We start from the raw sequence: 8,298 nt of genomic DNA, 5'->3' as shown, positions 1-8,298 counted from the left end.
AAGGGCTATGGCTGCATGTTTCAGCTGAATACAGTAATGCCAAATTTACAATTGATAGGTGGGGTGGTTTGTTTTTGTTTTGTTTTTGTTTAGGGCAAAGGTTGCCTAGTTTTGTTCAAACCTTCCCAGTCTAGTTTAGTCTAGTTTTAAAAGCCCTGGATACAAATGTCTGTTTAAGACTGGAAATGTCATTTCACTGATGCCTACTAGAGATGGTCCAGTGTTCCAACTCCCAGACAATCGAAAACTGGAAGTGAGTGTTCTGGCTTTCAAACATTCTTTTGGAAGCCAAACGTCTGATGGGGCTTTCACATCTTCCGATTGGCTGCAGGAGCTTCCTGCAACCAATCAGAAGCTGCGCTTTGGAAGTTGAACATTTCAGAAGTTGAACAGACTTCTAGAATGGATTCTATTCAACTTCCGAGGTACGACTGTTTTGCCGATAACCAGTATTGCACTTGCTGGAATTGGGTGTCCTGTCATAAAATCATGATATCCTGTTGACCCAGACCCATCCCATTTACCACACTGGCCAACCAGATGCTTCTGAGAAGCCCAATTAGGACAGGGGAGACATTTTCCTCCTTTTGCTCCCTAGAAATTAGTACAGTGTCTGAACCTGGAGGTTGCATATAGTAATTGTAAGGGGAAGGGCTTATAGCGAACAGCCCCCCCTCATCAGAAGCAGCCCATCTCCAAGCAGTCATGAAAGCGAAGGGACGGATGAGGAAAGTCAGGAGACGGGAAAGGGAGTGCCAGACCTCTGGCAACATCCAAGAGCCCCTGCTCCACAGGCAGGAAGAGAGGGAGAGGGAAAGAGAGGAGAGGAACCAGGCAGAACGCAGACCCTTCCCCCCCCCCCCCGACTCCGGAATTGAGGAGGAGGAGAAAGGGGAGGAGATTCACTGTCCCGAGGCTTTCATGTTGGTCCAAATTGTGGAAGGGGGCAGTGCCGGATTCTGATTCGGAATGAGTAGACATGAAACCGACCGCTCACTACACTGTAAATAATGTGCACTAATAAAGACTTTTGAAAGACAAGCATGTGGAAGGTCATTACTCAGGAGTAGTCACAATAATCCCTGACTGTAATCATTATTGGAAGTCATTGATAACACTACCTACAGTTGTCCAACCCACTTTTAAAGCCTTCTAAACTGGTCCCCATCACCACATCTTGTAGAAAGGCATTGCATGAATTAATGATGTGTTGCGTGAGGAAGTGCTTCGTTTTGAGAATCAATTTAACTGGGTGACTCTTATCCCATTCAGCATGCACATAATGAAGGGTCAGTCAAGTCCTTGCATCTCCTCTGATTTTGGGGCTGTGGATCTGTAGAGTTGAAAGGGGACTCAAAATTATCTAGCCCAACATGCTACAGATGCAAAAAAAAAACCCACTACACAGAATCCTAGATTTTCTGTTTTTATTCCTGTTAAAATTAGGTTATTCTTTTTTTAACCAGCAGTTTTATGTTACAGTTTTTAACACTCTGTTACTGCTTGATGTGAAGGCACACAGTTGACACTGCTACAACCAAGATGAATTGTGTTGCTGGGCAAATTGTTTGTCATTGTCCATTCTTCAAAGTTTCTAAAAAGTGGATGCTATCCATTATAAGATGCTGCATAAATGTTGACTGGTAAATATTTTTTGGGGGGGATTAATGTTACATCATGTCTATTTTCTATTTCAGGGGAAGATATTTGTGATATTTTCTAGTACCCTTCATTCATTTTAAGTAGATATAGATATATGTGGTATTGTGTCCCTGAGAAAGAATGTTAGCCAATCCTAGTGGTTAACCTTCACATAAGAGAGCCAGTGTAGTGTAGCGGTTGCAGTGCTCGACTAGGACCTAGGAGCCTGGGGTTCGAATCATCACTTGGCCATAAAGCTCACTGACCTTTGGGCTAGTCACCAGCTCTCAGCCTCACAAGGTTCTTGTGTGGATAAAATGGGGAGGAAGAGAACCATGTATGGGAAATGCCGGATATAAATGTAATAAATAAGTGAATGACCTCTTTCAAGCACTGATCGAAGGGCTGCCTATTCCTCCACTCCTCTTCAGAAACAGGCATCTGAGAGCATTTTAACTTTATACACAGCTGAAGTGGGAAGATGGTTCCTCTCCAGCTGTCTCCTGATGTAGCTCAATCATGCTCTGTAAATAATAAATAAATTTTTATTTATACCCCGTCCTCTCCAGTCAAAATCAGGCTCAGGGCGGCTGACACCAGTAAAATTACAATAAGACGTAAAAGAAAGAAAAATAATGAATTAAAATACGGGTTAAAATACAGTTTAAATTTAATTTTTTTAGATGCAGCCTCATTTTAAAGTAGCCCAAATCAAAACCATAAGGGAGGAAAAACATAGCGGTCAGACTGAGCCCAGCCCAAAGGCCAGGTGGAACAGCTCCATCTTGCAGGCTCTGAAGAAAGATGTCTCCTGTGAGAGAGCATTCCACCTAGTCAGGGCCAGTACTGAAAAGGCCCTGGTCCTAGTTGAGACCTAATAGACCTTTGGTACTCCTAATAAGAATTTTCCCCACGCAACTGCAGTTCACTGGCTACCTGGCATGTTCCATATGCCCTGGCTCCAGCGGTGGACATCCTCCAGCCTCACCATTTCATTTGCCAGCCTGTCTTGGCCAAGCCATGCCCACTTTTCATGCACCTGGGATCTTATTTGACACCAGGTGTGGGGCAGGTAGAGACATGGCCGCCTTTTGAAGGTGGGGTTTGCAGGATCTAGCTGCCAACTGCCAGCTAGACAACTGTCGTAGTGCCCAAATCATTAATTAGTTGACAGTTAGCAGGTATTAATCCATCAAGAGTTGCTGAAACTCCCAGCACCAAACTAACAAAAACGGAAGTGTCGTGATTTGAGCCTTAACTTTGTGGTATCTCTATCCTTTCTCTCAAATTCTTGAGAAGAAAAAATTCAAAACGAGTCCAATGTCATCAGAATGAAATGGTTTCTTCCAGTAAAGGTATTGCCACAGAGATTTCTGGTTTGATTTCTGAGATTAAAGGGTAGGAGAGGATTCACACTGGACTACCTCTGAAAAATGTTTTACGGACTGCCATTGATCACCAGGCACTTCTCTGTTCTTCAGGGCAGTCTCGAGCAGGTCGGCCGCCCTGGCGCTGAGGGGCGGAGATCGCTCCGGCGCCCCCGCCCTCGCCCTGGCTCGCCGCGCCACCGGGGGTCTACCTGGAGCCGGCCCTGCTGTTCTTTTCCCCCTGCTCTGAACTCTGAAAGAGCTGACTGACTGATTCAGCAGGTTCTCCCCTTAAGGAGAGCATGGGTTGCAGAAGGGTTAACAAGACCTTCCCTGGTCAGTAGGGGTGGGTCAGTTTGGATGGCCACTGAGGGCTTGTTGCTGGGGAGAATGTTATGTTGCTAATTTTGATTGACAGACACATCCTTTAAAAGGGTGCAAGCAGCATTTGCTTTTGCTTTTGGGTGCTTGCAAATGGATCTCCCTCCCTCCCTCCCTCCCTCCCTCCCTCCCTCCCTCCCTCCCTATATTTAGGAGTTTTTTTGCTGTGCTTGACATTGCTGTGCCTCTCACGGGGTCGTCCGTATTCGGGGGCCTAGTAGGAATTTTGCCATCTGGCTGATTGGCTGGTGCCAGGTGGTTTTTGCCTACTACATAGCAAACTGTCACAACTTGTAAGGTTGGCGGTTAGGCATTGGTTCGAATTGGATGGTGGGGGGGGTAAGGATTTGGCTGGGCCTGCCCCTCAAATTGCTGCTGCCTTTAGGGGTATTCCATTAAAGGAATCCTGGGGCTCAACATGTTTGTCCCTACCCCTGCAAGGGGCTAGGACCGCGCATGAGCCTCGGGGAGCACCTGGGGGAGAGGTCGTAGGGCGTGGTGCCCTGCCCCAGCCTCTCTCAGAGGGTGCTTACCTATCCTGACATCCCCAGTACGCTGGGGTGTCAGATCTGTCCCAGGCGGGGGGCAGATGGCATGAGAACCAATGCCTAAGCAACCACTCACATTCAGTTGTATTTAAATAAAGTTGTGGCTAAAATGAATGCCAAAACTTAATTTCCGTGTGATGTGTGAAATTATTTGGTGGGAAGTCTTGGTACCTCGGCATGCAACACCCCTGCCCCCGGTGCTGCTTTGTGGGCAGAAAAGCAGGGATGAGAAGACATTAGTTAGTTTCACTGATTAATTAGAATTAGAAAGAGTGAACTGTCCCATTTCGGGTTCGTTATGATTAGACTGGTATGTGGAGTCCACATATAAGGTGGCCATTTATGTAATCATAGTAATACTTAGTTGTTCAAAGTATTAGTAATTTACAGAAAGATTTGGTGGCTAGGAAGTTTAAGATGTTGCATTTGGCTGCTGTTCCTTCATGCACAGGCAAAGACATCTATAGGTAAGTGGTCAAAATAATCCTATATTTATTGCACAGTTTCTTCATAAACAGCTAAGTAAATGGATTTGGAGGCTGATGAACCTTTGAAGAGAGAGACATTAGTATTTATTCCAAGCTATTAGAAAAGAAAAATGGAAGAACTTTGGTTCTGGGGGAGTTTAAAGATATTTTTTTTGAAGCGTTGTCAATCTGTGAATCTTGATAGCAGACTTAGTACAATGATGAATATGTGACATTTAACATCCTCCTTTCATTATGCAGGCAATGACATTTACCAGGTAAGAGATCAAGACTAGTCATATTTAATTGTAGGTTTCTTCGTATAAAAAGGTAGGTATATGCATTTTGGGGAACTGGGGAGGAAACGGGCAAGGAAATGCACATGTTAATTCTAGTCCACAACCCTGAACATTTCCTTAACCTCACTAACTGCCTCCCCCACCCCACCTCAGTCCCCCACTCAGGTGCATACAGCCATCCACAAAAACACATGAACACACCTTATTGTAAGGATGAACCCTCACCCACCCACCCAGTCATCCCTGTATGCACACATCCTTTCCCAAATGTGCACACACACACCCGTACACATACTCTGCCTCATTCACACACAGAGAGAGAGCCTCCTGTAAGCTGGTGAGCATCTATAGACCTACACATCTGTCCACATGAACATAGACATACCTTTGGCAATACCCCCCCCCCCTGTCCAGACACACATAAACCCCTCAAAAATAAAAACACATACCATACGCCATTCCATAATGATACACTCATCCACACAAGCACATCCCTGTGCGCACACCGTTTTACATGTGCATACACCCGTACATACACAAATGAACCCCTGTCCATGCATACATGCACACACACACACACACACACACACACACACACACACACACACACACACAAGCTCCTTTCTACAGCCCCCAAGTTGATGGCTGTAGCGATCAGCTTAAAAGTTAGTCAGGTTGTAGAGGGTTAATCTTAGTAGAACTCTGAGAACCCAGGGGGGAGGGCTCTGGGAGAGTATAAAAACCCCACTCCTGGAGCCAGAGGGGGTGTTGAGTTGTTGAGTTGGTGTTAAGTTAGGAGTTGGTTGGTTATTCGCAGAGAGAGCTGGTTTAATATTGAGGTGGATAATAGATAGTGATTATAGGCAGACAGGATACAGAGCTGTGTGATTATTTACAAATATTTATTTAGTTGACTTTAGCGGTAATAGGCCGGTAATTTATATTTAGAGGTAATAGGCCGGTATAGGAACCACCTGTAATTTGGAACATCTAGGATTTGTACTGCAACCATTAAGCTTATGAACACAATAAATCATCTTGTTTTATTTTACCTTATCCTGGTCTGAGGTGTGTGAGTGTCTGAAGGTATTTATTTTGTCGTTGGCACATCATCAATAGACCGTGAAACATCCGGGGGTGATGTGCAGGTCAGAGTGACCGCGACAGATCTTGTGGTAGCAGGTTCCATAGTTTAAATATCCCTGAAGGGTTGGAGTCTCTGTGATTGAAGTAAAGTGGAATCATGTACAGACCAATCACTGGATCGTGTCCCTGGACTACACTTGAGAAAGTACTAATTATTTTACAACATTCATTAGTGGCATTTAAATCACAGTTGCTCTTGTTGACAACTGGTCCTGTAGATCATCTCTCCAACCAGATGTCCTTCAGATGTTTTGGACTACAGTTCCCATCAGCCCAAGCAAGATTAGGAAGTGTAGCCCACAATATCTAGAGGTTGGTGAAGGCTGCTTTAGAACTTCTTCCAATATAAAACTTCTTCCTAAATAAAATATATTTTGAACTTCTTTCAAAATAAAATATATTCTTCCAATATATTTATTGTACGTTGGGCTAGTGATATACAGTATTATTTAATGCTCAGTTTTTTATTGGTTAGCCAACAATGATTTTTATTGCTGGTCTGAAATTTTGTTGAGATGTTTTCTTTAAAGGGGGGGAATCACACCTAACCTAGGTGTTAAAATGTTCTTTGTTAGCCCCCACATGCTCAGCAACACTAGCTACCTGTTAAAACTTGTTCTTCTTCAGAAAGTGATTTCATTCTGATTGTAAAATAGCTGCCTGCAATTATGAGGAGCTAATGGAAACCTCATTAATTATTTTGGCGAGACAACAACATCTAACAAGATATTAGCTTCACTATCATGCAAAACTGATGGAAGTTACTAAAAACGTTTTAAACTGTCAAAACAAGAATTGCAATCACTAAAAAAGAGACAACCTCCAGAGGGGTAACCGTGTTGGTCTGTTGCAGCAAAAACAACAGTCTTATGGAACCTCAAACACTGACAAAAATTATTATGGCATAAGCTTTCTAGTGTTATAATGATTGATGTTCCATTTGCCTGTGGAGACCCTGGAACCTAGGCCTAGAAATAAATTCAGACATGACTCATATTTTTGGTTTGGTTTTTGGCGGAATTTAAGCCACAACTTTATTGATTACAAATCAAGTGAGTGGTTGCATAGGCTCTGGTTCCCAAAGCTACCTAGGTAGCGCTGACTCAGGGCACCCACGAGTCAGCATACAGGTTCACACCTGGGACGGGGAACAGGTTCGCAGCCGGACCCTGATTCCCCCACATGTGCCCAGACACTGGATAGGGCACTCACTGGGGAATACCAACCATTGGTCAAATGGATTCCTTTACAGGAATACCTGTTTTGATAGGGGTGGAATGAGACCTTATCACCCTATCAGCATGAACCAGAGCCTATCCGCAGCCTTACAAGTTGTGATGATTTGCTATGTGGCAGGCAAAACCCAAATGGCACAGCTAATCAGCCAAGTGGGGGAAATTCCTGCCGTGCCCCTGCAACAATGGCAGACGACACACGACGGCACAGCAAGGTCAAGCGAAGACCTAAAATTAAGGAGGGGAGGGCGGGGGTTTCAATGCGCAGAGCTGGAGGAGAAGGACCCTCCCGACATGCGCTGCGCTTAAATAGTGGGCCATCCGGATCGTCTGATTGACAAGCCCGCAGCCAATTATGTTCTCTCCCGGTGGCCCACCAATGGGTGTTGTGGCTGCTCCTACTGTCCCTGCCCCAACACAGCCCTGGTTGCCCGGATCCCACCACAACATGTTCCCTTCCTTACAGGGAGGAGCCGATTTCTGAAACAGCTATTCAAGTAACTCTCAAAGCACCTATAAAATAGGAAACATTACCACTGGATTTAATTTTATTTTTACATAATTTGAATGATTTTTTCTGCATCATATCTGAGCTTTGTTGTCCTTTCATGTAAGGCTTTCCACAGCTTCTCTTTTAAACACAGTTATTTTTTCAGTTTCCAGAACCGTGGTTGCATACACACTATATCTTTAAAGCACATTCAAAGCACATTCTTTCCCTCAGAGAATTCTGGGCGCTGTAGTTCTTTAAGGGTTGCAGAGAATTGTAACTCTGTGAGGGGTAAACTACAGTGTCCAGAATTCTTTGAGGGAAAGAATGTGCTTTAAAGGTTTAGTGTGTATGCAGCCACACGTTAGCCTGCTGTAGCCAAAGCAGACAAGGGGCCTTGTGGCACATTCAAGGCTAACCATTTGCTGTGAAATAAGGTTTTGTGGGTCACAGTCCACTTCATCAGATGCATGAAGTGTAATCCTGAATTACTACCACAATACTCACCTGCAGTACCTCCTGCGGAGCCCACAAAAGGTCTCAGTAACAATCCCCTCGGAAATCCACAGTGTATGAAAGGCTGCTCAGTCCATGTTTGCACTGGCTCAGAATCTCCTGCACTGAACACACCACCTTTAACATTTCATTCAAGGCCAGGATTTGATACCAATTCTCTCTTCTATACTGAACCATACCTGCCAAGTTCCTCTCTGAAAAATAAGGG

Source organism: Zootoca vivipara, chromosome 5 (assembly GCF_963506605.1).
Source record: "Zootoca vivipara chromosome 5, rZooViv1.1, whole genome shotgun sequence".
In the NCBI taxonomy this organism is placed as follows: Eukaryota; Metazoa; Chordata; class Lepidosauria; order Squamata; family Lacertidae; genus Zootoca; species Zootoca vivipara.
The sequence above is the reverse complement of the archived record's forward strand: the minus strand, read 5'-3'. Positions refer to the sequence as shown.